Raw genomic sequence first — 24,048 nt, 5'->3', positions numbered from 1 at the left:
CACTTGCCCTGGAATCACAGTCTCAGGTTCTGCTTCAAGAATAGTGCCTAAAACACCTCCTCTATGTGCAGAGCTAGATCAGTCCTAGAGAACAGAAATGCCTCTTTGCAGCACCCCACTAGGAGAACCCATACTCTGACACCTGACCCAAGTCAGTTTCTCCCTCTCCCTCACCCTTGCGGCCAATGAGCCGCCAAATTAAAACCTCTAACTCCTCAAAGTCTCGACATTCTAGGTCATCCCCAGTTACTACCACAGTTCAGGCTCTGATGACTTCTTAACTTGGTTAATGCCATTTCTTCCTAATGGTCTTCCTGATCTTGGCCTATGAGCTGCCTGCTGGTATCTTTGAATGATATATATGACCATGTTACTTTATCTTCAAAAACTCTCATTAACTACTTTATTCCTATCATGGTAATAATAATAGCCACCATTGATTATATATTAAGTGATTTACATTCACTATCTCATCTTGTGATGTAAAACTGCAACAAAGTTATAATTTTCCTCTTTTACAAATAATAACATTGAGTGTCCCCAAGGAGACTCATGATCACACAGCGTAAAGGGTGGATCTGGACAGTGCTCTTGCTGACTCCAAAGCAATGCTCTTAATCTAATCAGTAAATTGCTTCTAGATAAAATCCAGACCCAGCATTTCTGGCTTTCAAAGTGTTCTGTAAACAGAACCCATAATATTTTTCCAGATTTATAGCCCCCAGTTCATCATACTCCTCACTTTAGTTATACCAGGCAATTTGTAATTCCTTAAGCACTCTGAATAGCCCTCCTTCCTTCTCCTGTTTTATCTGACTTCACTCCCACCTGCCAATGCCCTTGGGACATACTGCATTTTTCCAAAGTAGCCTGCAACAATCTCTCCCATCCCACATTCTCTTCTACAAAGTGTGCTAGATCCTCCTTTCATTAAGAGGTGCCGCCTATGGCCCATTCCCTTGAGCCTAGGGTTAGCCTCAGTGACTCTGTCTTTGCCATGCAGCCAAGTGATAGTGCATGACTTCCAAGTCTAGATCAGAAAAGACCTTGCAGCTTCTGCCAGGGACCACCATGCTTGAGAGACCATAAGTAGGGGCTGCAGTCAAGGCCCTAACCAACAATCAGCATCAAGGACCTATCCTGTGAGTGTACCATCTTGGATGCCCAGCCCTGGTGCCTTCAGCCAACATATGACTGTAATTGCATGAGACTTGAAGTGAGGACCACTTGGCCAAGAATTTCCTGAATTCCTAAACACAAAATTGTGAGCCAAATAAAATGATTGTTCAATGCCATAAAGTGTTTTGTGTATTTGTTTCTTTTGCTAATATTCAAAGCTTTTGCCAAATGCCACTTCCTTCCTCAAGACTTTCCCAATCTCTTTCTGCTCCCCCCATGTCATTCCCCCATGCCATCATATACTTTCTACACTTTTATTTTTAAAATTTTCAAACATAATCCAAAGTAGAGAGAACAGAACAATGAAATCCATGGTACCAGTCACTCAGCTTCAATAATTATCAAGATTTTGCCACGTTTACTCTCTCTATTTTTTCCTTTTTTTTTTTTTTTTTTTTTTTTTTGCTTAAGTATTTTAAAGCAAGTTCCTGGCATCATGTCATTTTATCTGATGCATTTTAGAGTGCATTTTACCTGATGCATTCTCAGAAAACATTGACATTGTCTTACATAACTATAGCGCCATTGTTATAACTAACAAAATTAACAATTATTCTGTGTGTGTGTGACTTTCAAAAGAAGTAGTAATACATATATAAGAGCTGAAAGTATAAAACTCATAGAAGATATCATAGGGGAAAATCTTCATGACCTGGGATTCAGCAATGGATTCTTAGATATGATGATTAAAGCATGAGCAACAAAAGGAACAATAGATAAACTTGATTTCATCAAAATAAAAAAACTTTTGTACATCAAAGGAAATTATCAAGAAAGTAAAAAGACAACCTACATTATGAGAGAAAATAGTTTCAAATTATAAATTGTATAAGGGCTTAATACAGAATATATGAAGAATTTTAACAATGCACAACAACCCAATTTAAAAACAAGCAAAAGACTTGAATAGGCATGTCTCCAAAGAAGATATTCAAATGACCAATAAACATGAAAAGATGCTCAACATCATTAGCCATTAGGGAAATGTAAACCAAAATCACAATTAGATACCACTTCATACCCACAATGATGGCTATTAAAATAACAGGTGTTGGAGAGGCTGCAGAGAACTTGGAACTCTAATGCAGTGTTTGTGGAAAGGTAAAATGGTGTAGCTACTGTGGAAAGCAATCTGGCTGCTCCTCAAAAAGTTAAATATGGAATCAGCATATAATCCAGAAATTCCATTTCTAAGTATATGCCCAAAGAAAGTGAAAATAGGGTCACAAACAGATATTTGTGCATCAATGTTTATGGCAGCATTATTCACAATAACCAAAAGCTGGAGACAACTCAATTATCCATCAAAAAATGAATGGATAAACAAAATGTAGTACATAAACACAATGAACTATTATTTGGCCATAAGAAGAATGATGTCATGAGTAAGATTACACATTGAAGAAACTTGAAAACATTATGTTCAATGAAATAAACAAGACATATAAGGACAAAAATCGTATTGTATCACTTACACAAAACGACTAGAAATGGTAAATTTACAGAGATAGAAAGAAGATTAGATGTTGGGAGGAGGGACTGGGGAGAACCATGAATGTTGGGGACCAGATCTTAAACACTCTTCTACACCCCAGTAGTGTTCAAAGGATAGTTTATCAAAGTAGTTTTGTTGCCATCTTCTGCTCTGGCAATACTGACCTCAAGTTGTTGTCAAGTTTTGACTGGGACTGTAGATAATGCTTCCTCGATAAGGCAAGACATCAAAAGTGGCATTTAGAAACAAAATTTTGACCATTACTAAGTGATGCACAACCACAGAGCTCATCATTCACACTGCTGTATCCCAGGGAGTGCTTAGAACACAATGTAAATGGTGGCCCTTGGAGTTGTGCAATTTGGCATCCTGGATACTGGTGAATGCTATGTGCTACACATGCCCTTACCCACTCTGCATTCCTATTGCAGAAGATGTGACAATATTATAAAGAATTAATAATAGAGGGGTATGTGGGAAAAGATGTACCTATTGCAAACTATGGACTATAGTTAATAGTAATATTTTAATATTCTTTCATCAACAGTAAAAAAAGTACCACACTTTGGGTCAATAATATGGGCAGGGATAAGAAATAAGGAAGGATTAGGTTTTCTGCTTTATTTTACTTCTTTTCTGGAGCAATAAAAATGTTTTAAATTTGATCATGGGGCTATATGCACAAGTATGTGATGAAATTGTGAACCAATGGCTGTATCCTCCAGATGGTTTCCTTGCTGTGTGACTATATATCAATAAAATTGCATTTTAAAAAAAGAACAGTGAAAAAAAAAAGCCAGGAGTATACTCTACCTCCAATCTGCAGCTGTAAATTATCTCTATAGTATAGGTACCAAGACATAATTCACTCTAGAGAAGAGGATAAACAATTTCTGCAATGATTATTTTACAAGATCTAAAGATATACTCTCAAACTAGTATCTAACATGAACGTTTCAAAACATACCTGGTTTTCTTTTTTTGCAGAAACAGAGAAAACTCTTTCAACATAAAGTTTTCTTAAATAAATGTTCCAATTTTCTTTTCCTCCCAAATTCCCCTTCCTCCACCAAAAACAAATAAGGAAATAAAGTTGCTCACAACCCTACCCATTATACATTGTGAACATTTATGAGCGGAACAACAGTGGGGAATATAATGAAAAACGATAATTTGAAACTTCTACCTCCAAAATTATTTTAAACATAATGAAAGGTTTTTAAAAGAAGCAATCCTTGGCTTTGTTCTTAATGTGTGCATTTTGTATTATGTATGGGATTCCTTTGGGTGGCTTAGACAATACAAAGCCAGTGATGAATCATAAATCTGGACTATACTTAAACCCAGAAGCAAGGTGTTCACAGTTTCATTTCTTCCAGTGCTGGGAGTCTTGGAAGATCTTGCTTAAGCCCATGTTAATCCCATCTGCTGTATATTTTTCATCTCCTTTTATGTTGTCCCCATTGGAAATGGGGAAACTTCTCACTGTTAAAATTCCTTGATATATATAAGGGGATCAGTCCTTCTTCTTGATATCAGTCATTGGAATCCCAAGCATTTTCCAGAGGTGAAAACCCAGCCACCATATGTTCTGATTTCCTTTTATTGGATGTCCATGAAAATCCTCTAAATGAACTGGTAAATGCAGGCAGTCAGAGGGAAGCATGACCATGGTTGGTGTAAAGGGATTGGAATAGTAAAGAAGTTGTGAAAAGTAATGCTGCTGGCACTTGAAGACCAGGGGACCTTCTCCTGGGCCTTCATCTTCTGTATGAAACATGCTTTCCTATGGTTAAAACCTTTCATCATAATCAATAATAACTCTCCAATATTAGGAATGTTTTTGTTCATTTGTTGTTAAATTTTTTTTAATTAAAAAAATAAATAAACAACTATCCAATAACAATAACCATAATCCCTACTACCTTTTCAATACTCTTTACCAGGTACCAGACACATTGAATCTTCATAATAACTTTGCAAGATCAGTATTATTATCACCATTTTACTGAAAATGAAACTGAGACTCAGAGAGGTAAGGTCACAGAGCTAGAAAGTAACACAGCTGGGATTGGATCCTAAATTTGCTTGACCCCAAAGTTTGCAACAGCCTGCCTCCAGCTCATACAAACCCATGGCAGTGTAAACCATATACCTGCCTAAAAGCACTGATAAAGTTGGACCCAGAAGCAGAATCTGCGTGAGTTCCAAAGGCTTTCCTCCCAACTGGGTATGCCATGCTTTGTCAAGATTGTAAAAAAAAAAAAAAAGATAGATCAGTCCTCATATCTTGTGATCTACTAAACTATACTAATCCTTCTCTTTCCCCATGACTCTCCCAGCCATCTACTTTTCAACATAGCTTGGCACCCACAGCAAGTGATAAGGCCATGTGGTCAGTGGTCATATGACTGTTGAGATGGAAACAACTCATTTAAGCAGATATGCTATCCTTGTTTCTCTGGAAACAAAACAAAAAAAAGGATGAGTATACTGTACCAAATGTGCCATTGCAAAAATAAGATACAGCATATATTCTTTATTTCATTAACATTTGATGAGCAATTAAAATGATACGATTTTCCCTAACACTTTCTTGCATTGCTAGGATGAGTCTGAATTGGTACAACCTCTATGGAGGTCAATAGAGCAATATCTATAAAAGATAAAAATTACATGTGGACATACTATTTGTCTTTAAACCAGGTTCCCTAGAAACAGAGTCTGAGACAGTAAATCATTTTTTTAAACAGCACAATGGAATGTATTTAATACTACAATTATAAAAATGTTTTTCCATGAATTGTAACAAGCGTACCACACTAATGCAAGGTGTTAATAATAGGGTAGCACACAGTAACTCTACATTTCATGCATGATTTTTCTGTAAATATACATCTCAAATAAAAAAATAAAAATAAAAATTTATATTACGAATTAATTTCTTGGCTGCTAAAACAAATACCATATAATGGGTTGGCTTAATAACAGGAATTTATTGGCTCATTGTTTCAGAGGCTAAAAGGTTTACTACTGTCTGGGGTCAGTATCTTATAGCTGACTAACAGATAATCTTCAGGGTTCCTTGATTTTCCCGTCACATAGCAATGCATATGGTGGTGTTTTCTTTCTCTTCTGGGTTCCATTGACTTCCAGTTTCTGGTTATTCCTTGTGGCTTCCTCTCTCTGTGCCTGAATTTCATCTGAGACAGGAAATCTTAAGCAGATGACTTATCGGTGGAGTATTCTCAGCAGAAGAAGGAGAATGAGAAAAGCAGGATGGCAAGGGAAGGAGCTAGGACAAGATATGGTTTCAGAATTCTAGCTGCCGCCTCACCCCACAAGGAGCTCTTGAGCAAAAATTGCACCACAGAGGTTGTTCTGCCTAGAAACCAAAAGTTAGGCTGCTGTATACCCCCATCTCTTTTGGCCAAGTATTGCCACCAGGAGGGTGTGCAACTTTGTAGACATTTCAGGCCAACAGCAGTTCCCCAGAAAAGAAATAAGGTGTGAGTTTTTAAGCAACCAACATCTGCAGCAGCTAGGTAACAGGTATACCAGCCCTAGAAAGGGGTTATGAGCCAGGCACCAACATCTGCTATACCATGTGACACAGCAATTCCATATCTAGGAATTTATCCTCAGATGGGCTTGTATGCATGAAAAGTGATGCATATCCAAGGTTATTCACTACAGTATTGTTTCTTAAGAAAGTACCCAACAATTAGTGACTGGTTAATTACATGTGATACAGTAATATAATTGAATATTAGGTGGTTGTGAAAAAATAAGAGTGAGGAGTTCTCCATGTATGAATATGAAATGGAATGACTTTTAATATGTATTTTTACATTAAAATCAAGGTGTAGGTGATAGTTAGGTTCAGGTGTCAAATTGGCCAGGTGATGATGCTCCATTCTGTTTCTGTGGACTTAAGCCATAGGTATGTGAAATTCATCTATGGCTGATTACATTTGCGGTCAGCTAAGGGGTGTGCCTTCCACAACGAATGATGTTTAACTTAATTAGCTGGGTGCTTAAAAGAGAGAGATCAAAAGAGAGCTCAACCAGCACAGCTCAAGCTGCCCAGTATAACTCATCTCAGCACTCATAGCTCACCCCAAAGTTTGAAGATGCAGAAATGAATCATCCTGGGGAAGGCCGTTGGAACCCAGAAGCCAGGGGAGAAGTCAAGCAGATGTTGCTGTGTGCCTTCCCATGTAACAGAGAACCTCAAATGAAAGCTAGCTGCCTTTCCTCTGAAAAACTATAAAATTTTAACTAAATAAATCCCCCAATTAAAAGATGATCCATAATACAATAAATGAGCTAGACTTAACAGACATTTATAGAACATTACACCCCTCAACAGCAGGATACACCTTTTTCTCAAGTGCTCATGGATCATTCTCAAGGACAGACCAGATGCTGGGTCACAAAGCAAGTCTCAGTAAATTTAAAAAGATTGAAATCATACAAAACACTTTCTCAGATCATAAAGGAATGAAGTTGGAAATCAATAATAGGCAGAGTGACAGAAAATTTGCAAATAAGTGGAGGCTCAACAAAACACTCTAAAACAACCAGTGGGTCAATGAAGAAATTACAAGAAATCAGTAAATATCTCGAGGCAAATGAAAATGAAAACACAGCATATCAAAACTTATGGGATGCAGCAAAGGCAGTGCTAAGAGGGAAATTTATTGCCCTAAGTACCTATATCAAAAGAGAAGAAAAGGCAAAAATTGAGGAATTTACTGTACACTTGGAAGAACTAGAGAAATAACAACAAACTAACCCAAAACAGGCAAAAAGAAAGAAATAATGAAGACTAGGGCAGAAATAAATGAAACTGAGACTATGAAAACAATTGAGAAAATGAACAAAATGAGAAGTTGGTTCTATGAGAAAATCAATAAGATTGATGGACCTGTAGTGAGGTCAACAAAAAGAAGAAGAGTGAGGATGCAAATAAACAAAATCAGAAATGGAAGAGGAGACAAAATCACTGACCCCACAGAAATAAAGGAAGCAATGACAGGATACTATGGACAAGTTTATGCTAATAAGTTCAACAATGTAGATGAAATGGACAACTTTCTAGAACGGCATGAATAACCAACATTGACTAGAGAAGAAATAGACAACTTCAACAAACCAATCACAAGTAAAGAAATTGAATCAGTCATTAAGAAGCTCCCCCAAAAGAAAAGTCCGGGACCACATGGCTTCACATGTGAATTCTACCAAGCATTCCAGAAAGAATCCTGCTCAAACTCTTCAAAAAAATTGAAGAGGAGGGAAAGCTACCTAACTCATTCTATGAAGCCAACATCACCCTCATACCAAAGCAAGACAAAGAAATTACAAAAAAAGAAAACTACAGACCAATCTCTCTAATGAATATAGATGCAGAAATCCTCAACAAAATTCTAGCAAATTTAATCCAGCAACACATTAAAAGAATTATACATCATGACCAAGTAGGATTCATCCCAGGTATGCAAGGATGTTTCAACATAAGAAAATCAATTAATGCAATACACCACATCAACAAATCAAAGCAGAAAAACCACAAGATCATCTTGATTGTTGCAGAAAAGGCATTTGACAAAATTCAACTTCCTTTCCTGTTCAAAACACTTCAAAAGAGAGGAATAAAAGGGAACTTCCTCAAAATGATAAAGGGAATATATGAAAAACCCACAGCTAACATCATCCTCAATGGGGAAAAACTGAAAACATTCCCCCTAAGATCAGGAACAAGACAAGGATGTCCACTATCACCTCCGCTATTTTCAACATTGTGTTGGAAGTTCTAACCAGAGCAATTAGACAAGAAAAAGAAATAAAAGGCATCAAAATTGGAAAGGTAGAAGTAAAACTCTCACTGCTTGGAGATGATATGATACTATATGTTGAAAACCCTGAAAAATCCACAACAAAACTACTAGAGCTAATAAATGAGTATAGCAAAGTAGCAGGTTACAAGATCAACACTCAAAAATCTGTAGTGTTTCTATACACTAGTAATGAACAATCTGAGGGGGAAATCAAGAAACGAATTCCATTTACAATTACAAAAGAATAAAATATTTAGGAATAAACTTAACTAAAGAGACAAAAGACCTATACAAAGAAAACTACAAGAAATTATTAAAAGAAATCACAGAAGACCTAAATAGATGGAAGGGCATACCGTGTTCATGGATTGGAAGACTAAATATAGTTAAGATGTCAATTCTACTTAAATTGATTTACAGATTCAATGCAATACCAATTAAAATCCCAACAACTTACTTTCAGAATAGAAAAACCAATAACCAAATTTATCTGTAAGGACAGCATACCCCAAATAGCTAAAAGTATCCTGAGAAAAAAAAATGAAGTCAGAGGTCTCATGCTACCTGACTTTAAGGTGTATTATGAAGCTACAGTGGTCAAAACAGCATGGTACTGGCATAAAGATAGATATACTGACCAAGGGAACTGAATAGAGTGTTCAGATATAGACCCTCTCGTCTATGGACAATTGATCTTTGATGAGGCAGTCAAGCCTACTCACCTGGGACAGAACAGTCTCTTCAATAAATCGTGACTAGAGAACTGGATATCCATATGCAAAAGAATGAAAGAGGACCCATATCTCACACCCCATACAAAAATTAACTCAAAATGGATCAAAGAACTAAACATTAGATCTAAGATCATAAAAATGTGAGAAGAAAATGTAGGGAAATATCTTATAAATCTTATACTAGGAGGTGGTTTCCTAGATCTTATACCCAAAGCAAGAGCACTGAAGAAAGAAAGAAAGAAATGGGAACTCCTCAAAATTAAACACCTTTGCACATCAAAGAACTTTGTCAAGAAAGTAAAAAGACAGCCTACACAATGGGAGACAATATTTGGAAATGATCTATCAGATAAAGGTCTAGTATCCAGAATTGATAAAGAGATTGTTCAACTCAACAACAAAAAGACAGACAACCCAATTACAAAATGGGCAAAAGACTTGAACAAACACTTTTCAGAAGAGGAAATACAAATGGCCAAAAGGCACACGAAGAGATGCTCGACTTCCCTGGCCATTAGAGAAATGCAAATCAAAACCACAATGAGATATTACGTCACACCCACCAGAATGGCCATTATCAATAAAACAGAAAATGAAAAATGCTGGAGAGGATATGGAGAAAGAGTCACACTGATCCATTGTTGGTGTGAATGTCAAATGGTACAACCACTGTGGAAGGCAGTTTAGGGGTTCCTCAAAAAGCTAAATATAGAATTGCCATATGACCCGGCAATACTATTGCTAGGTATCTGCTCAGAGGACATGAGCATAAGGACAGAAATGGACATTTGCACACCAATGGTTATAGCAGCATTATTTACAATTGTGAAGAGATGGAAACAGCCAAAATATCTATCAACAGATGAGTGGCTAAACAAACTGTGATATATACATATGATGGAATATTATGCATCTGTAAGACAGAATAAATTTATGAAATATGTAACAACATGGATGGACCTTAAGGACATTATGCTGAGTGAGATTAGCCAGAAACAAAAGGACAAATACTGTATGGTCTCACCGATATGAAATGACATTAGTGAATAAACTTGGAGAATTTCATTGGTAACAGAGATCATCAGGAGATAGAAATAGGGTAAGATATTGGGTAACTGGAGCTGAAGGGATGCAGATTGTGCAACAGGACTGAATGTAAAAACTCAGAAACGGATAGCACAATGCTACCTAACTGTGATACAATGATGTTAAAACACTGAATGAAGCTGAATGTGAGAATGATATAGGGAGTAGGACTGGGGGCACAAATGAAATCATAAAGAAAGACAATAAAGACTGAGATGGTATAATCTAGGAATGCCTAGAGTGCTTAATGATAGGGATTAAATGTACAAATTTTAAAAATGTTTTTGCATGAGGAAGAACAAAGGAATGTCATTACTGCAGGGTGCTGAAAATAGATGGTAATTAATATTTAAAAATTTTAACTTATGTGTGAGACTAAAACAAAAAATGTTTATTTGGTACAAAATTTATATTTTGACTAGTGCAATTCCTAATATAACTCATGTAGACAGCTTAATTGAACACCATAAGTACATGGAACCTTGAGTAGGGCATGAGATTTTGTTGGTTTGTCCAGAGTGATGCCCCAGTAAATCCCAGAGTGATTTGAACAGTGAATAAAAACGTATTTGCAAAGTCCCCTTCGGGGAATGGTGAGAAAGGAAAAAAATTCAACTTCCCCAAGTTGAATTCTTGATATTCTCACAAGCAGTGTGGACAACCAAAGCTATAGGCTGAGCCCCCAGTCTTGGGGTTTTTTCACATGAAACTTAACTGCACAAAGGATAGGTCAAACCTACTTAAAATTAGACCTAAGAGTCACCCCCAAGAGAGCCTCTTTCGTTGCTCAGATGTGGCCTCTCTCTCTCCAGCCAACACAACAAGCAAACTCATCACCCTCCCCCTGTCTACACTGGACATGACTCCCAGGGGTGTGAACCTTCCTGGCAACATGGGACAGAAATCCTAGAATGAGCTGAGACTCAGCATCAAAGGATTGAGAAAAATCCTTGTATGAGCTGAGACTCAGCATCAAGGGATTGAGAAAACCTTCTCGACCAAAAGGGGGAAGAGTGAATGAGACTAAGTGTCTATGGCTGAGAGATTCCAAACAGAGTCGAGAGGTTATCCTGGAGGTTATTCTTATGCATTAAACAGATATCACTTTGTTATTCAAGATGTAATGGAGAGGGTGGAGGGAATTGCCTGAAAATGTAGAGCTGTGTTCCAGTAGCCGTGTTTCTTGAAGGTGATTGTATAATGATATAGCTTTTGCAATGTGACTGTGTGATTGTGAAAACCTTCTGTCTGATGCTCCTTTTATCTACCTTGTCAACAGAGGAGTAAAACATATGGAATAAAAATCGATAATGGGGGGAACAAATGTTAAAATAAATTTAGATTGAAATGCTAGTGATCTATGAAAGGGAGAGGTAAGGGGTATGGTATGTATGAATTTTTTTCTGTTTTATTTCTTTTTCTGAATAGATGCAAATGTTCCAAGAAATGATCATGATGATGAATATGTAACTATGTGATGATATTGTGAATTACGGATTATATATGTAAAACAGAATGATCAAAAGTTAAGAATGTTTGCGCTTGTTTGGTGTTTTTGGTATTTAAAATTTTTTTTTAATTAATAAAAAAAAACTATATTCACTGACTAAGGAAAAAATAAATTTAAAAAAAGCCGATCCATCTCTGGTGTATTGCATTCTGGAAGCTTTAACAAATGAAAACAGTTCAGAGTATAATATGTTTTCTTTAAGAACACACATACATATTTATATATAATGCTTAAATTAACCTTGGAAGCATAGACAAGGAACTGGTTGGAAGATAGTGCAAGGGAGAGTTTCCAGTGTTCATCACTTTGTATCTTGTGGAAGTTATACTCTTTCATAACTTGTATGCATATTCAAATGAAATATAGATAAATAATAGATACAGATAAGTAATAGATGAAAGATACAGATAGATGATGATAATGATAGATGATACATTGATTGATAGATGATAGATAGATAGATAGATAGATAGATAGATAGATAGATAGATGATAGATAGATAGATAAATTGATTTGCACTAAGACCAAGCCAGGAATTCCTGCCATGCCATTGACAACCAAAAGAGGCAGAATGAAAAGGACATTTTAAAATCCAATTGTTTTCTTATTTGGAACTGACTTCTTTCCCAATTTTTATGCATGTATTCCTTACATTTGTGTGTAATTTCTGGCTTAGCCAATAGCCTTTTATTTTCTCATGTATTTCAGATCCAGCACCCATCCCTATTACTCATACCTTCCTGTGGAATGATTTCTTTTCTTTTTAAAGATGACATCAATGACCTATTACAGCTGCAACAGGATCTCATTATGAATGCTAAACCAAGCTATAGTTCCAAGCTATAATTAAAGGCAAATATTTCCCAAAATGTATTACAGTGATAATTCTATCATTTGGATGCTAATAATGTTTCAAGACAAAAAAATCTCCACAGCTAAATGAGTCCTACTTATCTCTTTACTGCAAGACTTATCTAAGCTTTTAATGCTATAATGAAATTTTGAATCTTCTAAAGACACAGCATTTTCTTCTAAAGACACAGCAGAAATTTCCCCCAAATTATTTGAGTATGGCATTTGAGATTGGCTCTATGAAGCAATTCTTGCTGAGGCTCTCTGAATGACTGTAGTCACCTTAAAGCTCAACTGACTAAACGTCCAAATTGGCTCACAAGCATGACTGGCAGTTTATGCCCACTGTTGACTGGGAGTTCAGCTGAATTTTCAGAACAGTTCAGTTCATATGTGGACTCAACAGCATGAAAGTCTCAGAGGAATTGGACTTAGATACCTAGATTCCCCAAGTATCCAAAGAGAGCCAGACAGATGTTTCTCTCGTGGTTGTTGAACATAAGAAAATCAATTAATGTAATATACCACATTGATAGAATAAAGAAAAAACAAACACACGATCTTCAATTGGGGCAGAAAAGGTATTTGACAAAATCCAGCACCATGTTTTTATAAAAACACTTAGAAGACTAAGAATAGAAAGAAACTTCCTGAAATTGATAAAGGGCATATATGAAAAATGCACAGCTAACAACATACTCCATAGTGAAGGACTGAAAACTGTCCCCTAAGCTGAGCAACAAGACAAGGATTCCCACTGTTATTCAACACTGTTATTCAACATTATACTGAAAGTTCTAGCTGCAGCAATTGACAAGAAAAAGAAATAAAAAACATACAAATTAGAAAAAAGTAAAACTTTTGCTATTTTCAGATGACATGACCCTATATATAGAAAATCCTGAAAATATCCACAACAAAGCTACTAGAGTTAATAAATGAATTCAGCAAAGTGACAGGGTACAAGCTCAACATGCAAAAATCAGTAGTGTTTCTATACACTAGTAATGGTCAATCTGAAATGGAAATCAAGAAAAAAAATTCCATTTACAATAGCAACTAAAAGAATCAAATATCTAAGATTAAATTTGAGCAACGAAGTAAAGAACCTCTACATAGAAAAGTACAAAACACTGATTCAAGAAATAAAAGAGTGACATTGTGAGTTATTGATTATATACCAAAAATGAAATGATCATTGGTAAGAATGTTCATGTTGCTTGTTGTTATGTTCAAAAAAAATTTTTAAATAAAATGAAGATCCTATTTTACCAAAAAAAAAAAAGAGAGAGAAATAAAAGAGGACCTAAATAAATGGAAGGATATTCCATGCTCACAGATTGGAAGACTAAATATCATTAAGCAGTCAATTCTACTCAAAATGATTGACAGATTCAATGCAATCCCAATAAAAATTACAATAACCAATTTTGCAGAAATGGCAAAGCCAATTATTAAATATATTTGGAAGGGTAAGGGCTCCAAATAGTCAAAAACATCTTGAAAATGAAAAACAAAGTTAAAGGACTCATACCTCCTGACTTTAAAGCATATAACAAAGTTACAATGATCTAAACAGCATGGTACTGGTGTAAAGGTAGATATATTCACCGATGGAATCAAATTGAGCATGCAGAAATAGACCCACATATCTATGGCCAATTGTTATTTGAAAAGGCTGCCAAGTCTACTCAACAGAAACAAAATACACTCTTCAACAAATGGTTCTGGGAGAACCATATCCAAAAGACTGAAAGAGAAACCCACTTCACACTTTATAGAAAAATTAGCTCAAAATAGATCAAAGACCTAAATATAAGAACCAGGACCATAAAAATCCTAGAGGAAAATGTATGGAAGCATCTTCAGGATCTTGTGGTAAGCTACGGTTTCTTATACTTTTATACCCAAAGCACAAGCAATGAAAGAAAAAAATAGATAAATGGGACCTCCTCAAAATTAAAAACTTTTGTGCTTCAAAGGACTTTGTCAAGAGAGTGAAAAGGCATCCTACACAATGTGAAAAAATATTTGGAACCATATATCAAATTAGGGTTTAATATCTAGAATATATAAAGAAATCTTATAACTCAATGATAAAAAAGAAACAACCCAAATAAAAAATGGGCAAAAGAACAGACATTTTTCCAAAGAGGAAATACAAATGGCTACAAAGCAAATGAAAAGATGCTCAACATCACTAGCTATTGGGGAAATGCAAATCAAAACCACAATGAGATATCGTTTCACACTTATTAGAATGGCTACTATTAAAGAAACAAAAAACTACAAGTATTGGACAGGATGAGGTGAAATAGAAACGCTCATTCACTGCTGGTCAGAATGTAAAATGGTGGAGCCACTTTGGAAGACAGTTTGGGAGTTCATCAGGAAGTTCAGTATAAACTTGTCATGTGATCTGACAATCCCACTACCAGGTATAAATCCAGAAGAACTGAAAGCAGGGATGCAAACAGACATTTGCATACCGATGTTCACAGGAGCATTATTCACAATAGCCAAAAAATGGAAACAACCACGTGTCCATCAATTGATAAATGGATAAGCAAAATGTGGTATATACATACAATAGAATATTACTCAGCCTTAAGAAGTAATGAAGTTCTGAAACATGCGACAATATGGATGAACCTTGAGGACATTATGTTAAGCCAGGCACAAAAGGACAAATATTGTATAGTCTCACTAATATGAACTAATTATAATGGCAAACTCATAGAATGAGAATCTAGAATACAGGTTACCAGGAGATAGAATAGGGGTAGAGAATGGGGAGTTGATGCTTAGTTTCTGCAGAGCTTTTATTTAGGTTAATTATAAATGTCTGGAAATGGATAGAGGTAATAGTAGCCCATTACTGTGAGTATAATTAACAGTGCTAATTATGTATGTGAATGTGGTTGAAAGGGGAAGCTTAAGGTTGTGTATGTTACTAGAAAGAAAGCTAGAGAATCAAATATGGAACTGTATAACACAGCGAACCCTGTGTTAGATGATGTCTGCAGTGAATAGGTCAAATATAAGAATATTCTTTCATAAATTATAAGAAATGTACATCATCATCACAAGGTATTAATGATAGGAGGGTATATGAGAAAAATACACCTAATGCAAACATTGAACTATCGTTAACAGTAATATTTTAATAGTCTTTAAATATAAATTACTCTATAAAGACAGAATTAGATCAGAGGTTATATAGGGTTGGAGAAGGATAGAAAGATTGAGCAGTGACTGCTAAGGGATATGGGATTTTCTTTTTGGAGTAATGATGTTCTAAAATTGATTGTGTTGATGGATGCACAACTCTGTGATTATACTAAAAGCCATTGACTGTACACCTCGGATGGATTGTATGACATATGAATATATCTCGAAAACTGCTTAAACAAAAAAATGTACAGGGTCCCTATTTGGAATGATGGAAACGTTTAAGTAATGGATGGTGGTGATGGTACACAAAATTGTGGATGTAATTAACAGCACTGAAATATATATCTGAATATGATTAGAAGTGGAAGTATTAGATTGTATTTATGATAACAGAATATATATATTTTTAAAAATCCATGAAACCACACCACACAGACAGTGAACCCCAATTTAAACCATGGACTTTAATAGTAGAATTATAAAATGTACTTTTATCAATTGTAATAAATGTTCCACACCAATGCAAGGTATTGGTGGTGGGATGGTGTATGAGAATCCTGTATTTTATGCATGATTGTTCTGTAAACCCACAATTTCGCTAATAAAATTAAAATTAGAAAAAAAGAACCCACAGGATCCAGTTCACCTCTCTTCTAGGTCATCTGAATCCCACATTTTTAAAGAAATCTAGGCAACAGGAGGTTGGAGATGCAGAACAGCATCAGGATTTTAATTTGGCTCCAGTAACTGTTCAAATGTACACTAGAATGTACCAGACAGCAAGTGCTGCCCAAAGCCCTACCTTGAGCTGATGAATGTACAAGAAACACAAGATACATTTCATACCCATTGTGGATGGCTATAATAAAAAAGGCAAATAATAACAAGTGTTGGGAAACTGGAACCCGAATACACTCCTGGAGGGAATGTAAAATGATGCAGCCACTTAGAAAGCTTGGTGGTTCTTGAAAATATTTAAGATAGAGTTACCGTATAACTCAACAATGCTACTCCTATGTATATTCCCAAGAATGTTGAAAACAGATGTTCAGACAAAAACTTATATACTAATATTCATAGCAGCCCTATCCACAAGAGCCAAAATGTAGAAACAACCCAAATGTCCACCAATGGATAAATAACTAACTAAATTTCCTATAGATATACAATAGGACATCATTTGGCAATGAAAAGCAAAGAAGTACTGATGCATGCTACAACATTGGTGAACCTTGGAAACACGCTAAGTGAAAAAAGCTAGACAAAAAAGGCTACAAATTGTGTGATTTCATTTATATGAAATGTCCAGAATAGGCAAATCCATTGAGACAGAAAGTAGATAAGTGGTTGCCAGGGGCTCGATGGGGAGGGAGAATGGAGAGTGACTGCTAATGGGCGTGGAGTTTTTTTGGAAGGTGACAAAAATGTTCTGAAATTAGTTAGTGGGATGGTTATCAAATTTGTGAATATACTAATATGTGCATTGAATTACATACTTTAAAATGGGTGAATTGCAGAAAATTTAAGTGCATTAAGTGCACATACCCTTCGACACAGCAATTCTGCTCTTAGGAATTCATCCTAGAGATAGACTTGCCCAGGTGCACAATCATTTTGCACCAGGAGAGTTATAGTAGCACATTTATAAAAGCAAGTCTAGCAATCCCTATATCTCCATCAATATTTAAATGAAATATGTTTTACTCACACACACATACACACACACACAAATGGGCAAATTATATGGTATGTGAATTATAGCTCAATAAAGCTGAAAAAATGCAGAGGAAAAAGTGGAATGTTGAAAGAAGCATAGAAAAGACCCATTACAGGACTTGACTGATATGAATCTGATTCCTTCACAATAACTCTGAAGCATATGATCAGCTTGTTCCTACTCCTCTAACCACAAAGTACAGACGATTTTACTTTAACTGGAGAACGCTGCAGTTTAGATAAACATCAGAATCTAACGATGACTTCATTGAAGTGAAAAAGAAAAAACTCACCAAAGAAGCAGAAATTGAAGGCAAGTGGTGAGATGATAAAGAATTAAAAAAAACTTTCAACAAGAACAATCAACAACGTTGAAGTTTTCCACATCTGGCTTCACAACAGAAGGAGGAGGAGGAGGTGAAGGAGAAGGAGAAGGGGAGGAGGGAGAGGAGGAAGAGAAATAATAATACTCTGGGGCTTTAAGCTATAAAGAGACGTTGAAGAAATTTCAGAAAGGGAAAGGGCCCTAGGAAAAAAAGAAAGCAGAGCATAAGCCTATAACCATCTCTTCCACAGAAACTGAGAGAGAGCCTTAGGAATTGCAGAGCACCTCCCATCCCTTGCTTTTACTTTTTGGCTTCTGACTTCTTTCAGGGAATATGTTGCTGTTAAGAGACAATGTGGAAATTGCATAAATCAGCTCAGTGAATTGTTTAAAAGTATCATCAAAAAAAGATATAAAACAAAAATAGGTCCATATTTTAAAAAGAAAGAAAGAAGAACCAGAGACACATAAATAAAAGCAATCAGAAATACTGAAAATGAAAAAATATTGGTAAACAAATTTATAGAACTTCTCTAGTTTCCCTAAATGTATATATGTGCAGATTTATAAGGATAAATCAACAAATCTACAGAGATAATGGGAGATTTTTCAGATACCTCTTCCAGAAACTAATAGCCCAATCAGTCAATAAATGAATAAAGACATAGAAGATTGAATCACAAAATTAGCAAACATCATTTAATAGATACATATAATATTATATGTAAAATTATGAATATCAGAAAAAAAACCTTTTTCAAGGATACATGAAATATTTACCAATAATTGACCAGATAAAACTCACAAAAGAAGTCTTAACAAATTTCAAAAACTATCATATAGACCACATTTTCTAACCACAATGCAATTAAATTATGAATGAAGAATATGCATGTACGTATATATAATTAGAAATTCTTCTCACATTGATATGATTTCTCACATCATAATGCAACTCCAATCAAAATACAATAGGCATTTGTGAAATATTACTAGCTAATTAAAAAAAGTAATGTGCAAAGACCAAGAGCAGCTAAGACATTCTTGAGGAGGGAAACAAGGTGGGGGAATTTATTCTACCAAAATCTGAGACTTATATAATGCTGTACTAATTAAGACAATGTAGAACACTGGAGCATAGATAGACAAATAAACAAATGAAACAGACTATAAAGCTCAGAAACAAACTTGAGTATATATGTAAAAGATATTTAACAGAAGTGATACCATAAATCAATAGGGAAAGAATCATATATCTATGCTGCCTTTTCTTTATAAGCTGTAGAGTAATGAAACAGTTGATGAGAGTAAGTTCTGCTTTGTAAAGTATTCCACCTAATAAATGATGAAGGAACGATAAAATTAGAATATGATCATTTGGTAACCCTTAATGAAAAAATGTGTCTAGGCATTGACCTTGACAGTCAACAGAAAAAATTAGGTGAAATGTTGTTGGGAACTTTGTAATGGATGGATCAGGATGATAATTGCTGAACTCACTGATAAATCTTAACATTACAAAAAGAGAGACAACCTAACCATATATAGACTTCCTGATATGAGTGACAGGAAGCACGGCAGCACCATCCATGAAGTGTTCTTGCCTAGAAAATCAAATAGGAATCTGATCAAGCCTCTAGACCTAACAACCAGTTTAGAGGAAATACACAACTCAGAGGGAAATGTTAAATGAACCTATAGAGATCCAGTCAGCAAATTCAGAATGTGGGAAACTCTATGGGATATATGATGTATTTTCGTCCACAAATAAATTGCAAAGAAAAAAAAAGAGAGAGAGAGGGTGGTGAGGAACCTATAAACTAAAAGAAGCTTAAAGATACATGTTATCAACCAAATGCAATTTGTGAAGCATGTTAGGATCCAGGTCTGTAGAAATTAACTATTTCAAAAAAGAGAGAGAGAAAGTAAATGAAAGAAATGAGAACATCTGCTGGATATTTGATGAAAATAAGGAATTGTTTTAATTTTTAGGAATGACAATGGTATTGTGATTATGAAGAAAGAGAAAGGGAGGGAGGGAAAGAGGGAAAGAAGTAGGGAGGGTGGAAGGGAGAAAGGAGAGCGGGAGCAGGGAGGGAGAGAGGAAAAAGGAAGGAAGTAAAAGAAATCCTATCTTTAAAGATACACCTGGATACATTAATAGATGAAATAGTAGGTCTTGGATTTGCTGTGAAATAATCTAAGGGGTAAGGGAAAGAGAGTTGGGACATAGGAAAAACAAGATTGGCCCTGTGGAATCATAGAAGCTGGGTACTGGGAGCATAAGAGTTCATTAAACTATTTTCCCTACTTTTGAATATTTTTTAATTTGTCCAGAATAAAAATAACGTGGTAATATGGAAAAAAATATGGATCCCTACCTTACACCATGTTGTAGACAGAATTCTCAGATGACCCCCAAGATTCCAGATGCCTGATATACACATACCTTCTCTCATTTATTCACTCAAACACTAATCTAGGTGGTACAGTGAAGGAATTTTGCAGATGCGATTAAGGTCCCAAATCAGTGGCCCTAAAATAAGCAAATTATCCTGGGGGCCCTAATCTAATCTGGTGGGCTCTTAAAAGGTATGGCACTCTTCCTAAAGAAGAGATTCAAAGTCAGACATATTTGAAACATGAGAGAGATTTGATAAGTCAGAGATTCTCCATTGCTGGCTTTGAAGATGGAGGAGGTCACACGACAAGAAACATGGATGACTTCTAGGAGCTGAGAGAAGCTGCTGGCCAGCAAGGAGATGGGAACCCAGGCTTACAGGTGCAAGTAACAAAATTATGCCACAATGTCAGCTTGGACGAGGACTCCAAGGTTCATATGAGCATAGTGACAGCCAACAGCTTGATTTCAGCCTTGTGAGATTCTCAGCAGAGAACCCAGAATCCTACAAACCTGTGAGCTGATAAATTCCTGTTGTTTTAAGTAGCTAAGTTTGTGGTGATTTGTTACACAGCAATAAGAAACTATTACATACCATAAAGAAAAATAAATCCCAGTTGTGAAAAAAAGCCTTACAAATTTTTTAACAAAATTTAGAAAAAATATATTTATGACTGTGGTACAGAGAAGGAATTCTTTTTTTAAAATTTTTATTAATAACTTTTTTTCTCCGCCGGCCCGCCGCGCGGCGCCCACGCCCCGCAGCAGCCGAGCCGCCCGCCCTCCTTCTCCCCTCTCTTTCTCCGCCGGCCCGCCACGCGGCGCCCACGCCCCGCAGCAGCCGAGCCGCCCGCCCTCCTTCTCCCCTCTCTTTCTCCGCCGGCCCGCCGCGCGGCGCCCACGCCCCGCAGCAGCCGAGCCGCCCGCCCTCCTTCTCCCCTCTCTTTCTCCGCCGGCCCGCCGCGCAGCAGCCGAGCCGCCCGCCCTCCTTCTCCCCTCTCTTTCTCCGCCGGCCCGCCGCGCGGCGCCCACGCCCCGCAGCAGCCGAGCCGCCCGCCCTCCTTCTCCCCTCTCTTTCTCCGCCGGCCCGCCGCGCGGCGCCCACGCCCCGCAACAGCCGAGCCGCCCGCCCTCCTTCTCCCCCCTCCTCCCCCTCCTGCTCCGGCTGCTCTCCAACCACCACGGTGCCCTCTTCCCCCACCTTCACTGAGCTCCTCCGCTACCAGCCTCGACAGCCTTGCCGCCCTCACCTTTCCTCCTCCAGAACAGCTACTGGGGGAGTGGAGATAATACAGAGCAGCTCCCGGAGCCACGAGGGAAATCAAAGGGACAGCGTACCCCATCCTGGAACGGCTGACTATCTGGGAGAACCAGCTCCGGTGAGATCACCAAGGGGCACGGGCTTTCCTGGGTGGGACGGCAAGCGACCGGAGTCCCTCCCTTCCACCTTCCCGGGCCAGCTGGTAGAATTGGACAGGCGGTCCCCTTAGGCCGCGGCGGCTGGTGCCCCCACCACACGAGGCCCCCCGGAACAACTGAGATAGTTGGGTCGGAAATCCCCAGACTGCGGAGAACAGTGACCGGGGGATCCCTTCCAAACACGTGACTCCCCCGTCGGCCGGGAACAGTGCACTCTCCCGGGCTGCGACAGCTGGCGCCCTCCCGCCACGCTTGGTGCCCCGGGCCGACTGGCTAATTTGGCTGGACGCTCTCCTGTGCTGCGACGGCCGGCGACCCTCCCCGCGTTTGGAACCCCGGGCCGGCTGGCATTCTTCCAAGACGCTTCGGCTGCCGAACCTCCCCTACGGCGAGAGTTTTCCAGAGCTGAGGGACCCACAGCAACTTTCGCTGGTGGAACCCACAGACAGGCGTGTGCCACGAGCGCCACCTACTGGGCAGGATAGGAAGAACAGAACCCAGAGATTGCACAGAAAAATCTTTCAACCTGTGGGGTCGAACACCCGGGGAAATCTGACTAAATGCCCAGACGCCAGCAGAAGATAACGGATCACGCTCAGAAAATTGAACACATGGCCCAGTCAAACGAAGAAACCAATAGTTCAAATGAGATACAGGAGCTGAAACAACTAATGCTGAATATACGAACAGAAATGGAAAACCTCTTCAAAAATGAAATCGATAAATTGAGGGAGGACATGAAGAAGACATGGGCTGAACATAAAGAAGAAATAGAAAAACTGAAAAAACAAATCACAGAACTTATGGAAGTGAAAGATAAAGTAGAAAAGATGGAAAAAACAATGGATACCTACAACGACAGATTTAAAGAAACAGAAGATAGAATTAGTGATTTGGAGGATGAAACATCTGAATTCCAAAAAGAAACAGAAACTATCTGGAAAAGAATGGAAAAATTTGAACAAGGTATCAGGGAACTCAAGGACAATGTGAACCGTACAAATATACGTGTAGTGGGTATCCCAGAAGGAGAAGAGAAGGGAAAAGGAGGAGAAAAACTAATGGCAGAAATTATCACTGAAAATTTCCCAACTCTTATGAAAGACCTAAAATTACAGATCCAAGAAGTGCAGCGCACCCCAAAGAGATTAGACACAAATAGGCGTTCCCCAAGACACTTACTAGTTAGAATGTCAGAGGTCAAAGAGAAAGAGAGGATCTTGAAGGCAGCGAGAGAAAAACAATCCGTTACATACAAGGGAAACCCAATAAGACTATGTGTAGATTTCTCAGCAGAAACCATGGAAGCTAGAAGACAGTGGGATGATATATTTAAGTTACTAAAAGAGAAAAACTGCCAGCCAAGACTCCTATATCCAGCAAAATTGTCCTTCAAAAATGAGGGAGAAATTAAAACATTCTCAGACAAAAAGTCACTAAGAGAATTTGTGACCAAGAGACCAGCTCTGCAAGAAATACTAAAGGAAACACTAGAGTCAGATACAAAAAGACAGAAGAGAGAGACATGGAGAAAAGTGTAGAAAGAAGGAAAGTCAAATATGATATATATAATACAAAAGGCAAAATGATAGAGGAAAATATTATCCAAACAGTAATAACTCTAAATGTCAATGGACTGAATTTCCCAATTAAAAGACATAGACTGGCAGAATGGATTAAAAAACAGGATCCTTCTATATGCTGTCTACAGGAAACACATCTTAGACCCAAAGATAAATATAGGTTGAAAGTGAAAGGTTGGGAAAAGATATTTCATGCAAACAACAACCAGAAAAGAGCAGGAGTGGCTATACTAATATCTAACAAATTAGACTTCAAATGTAAAACAGTTAAAAGAGACAAAGAAGGACACTATATACTATTAAAAGGAACAATTAAGCAAGAAGACATAACAATCATAAATATTTACGCACCGAACCAGAATGCCCCAAAATACATGAGGAATACACTGCAAACACTGAAGAGGGAAATAGACACATCTACCATAATAGTTGGAGACTTCAATTCACCACTCTCATCAATGGACAGAACATCTACACAGAGGATCAATAAAGAAATAGAGAACCTGAATATTACTATAAATGAACTTGACTTAACAGACATTTATAGGACATTACATCCCACAACAGCAGGATACACCTTTTTTTCAAGTGCTCATGGATCATTCTCAAAGATAGACCATATGCTGGGTCACAAAGCAAGTCTTAACAAATTTAAAAATATTGAAATCATACACAACACTTTCTCGGATCATAAAGGAATGAAGTTGGAAATCAATAATAGGCAGAGTGC

Source organism: Tamandua tetradactyla, chromosome X (assembly GCF_023851605.1).
Source record: "Tamandua tetradactyla isolate mTamTet1 chromosome X, mTamTet1.pri, whole genome shotgun sequence".
NCBI classification, from domain to species: domain Eukaryota; kingdom Metazoa; phylum Chordata; class Mammalia; order Pilosa; family Myrmecophagidae; genus Tamandua; species Tamandua tetradactyla.
Note: the sequence above shows the minus strand (reverse complement) of the source record.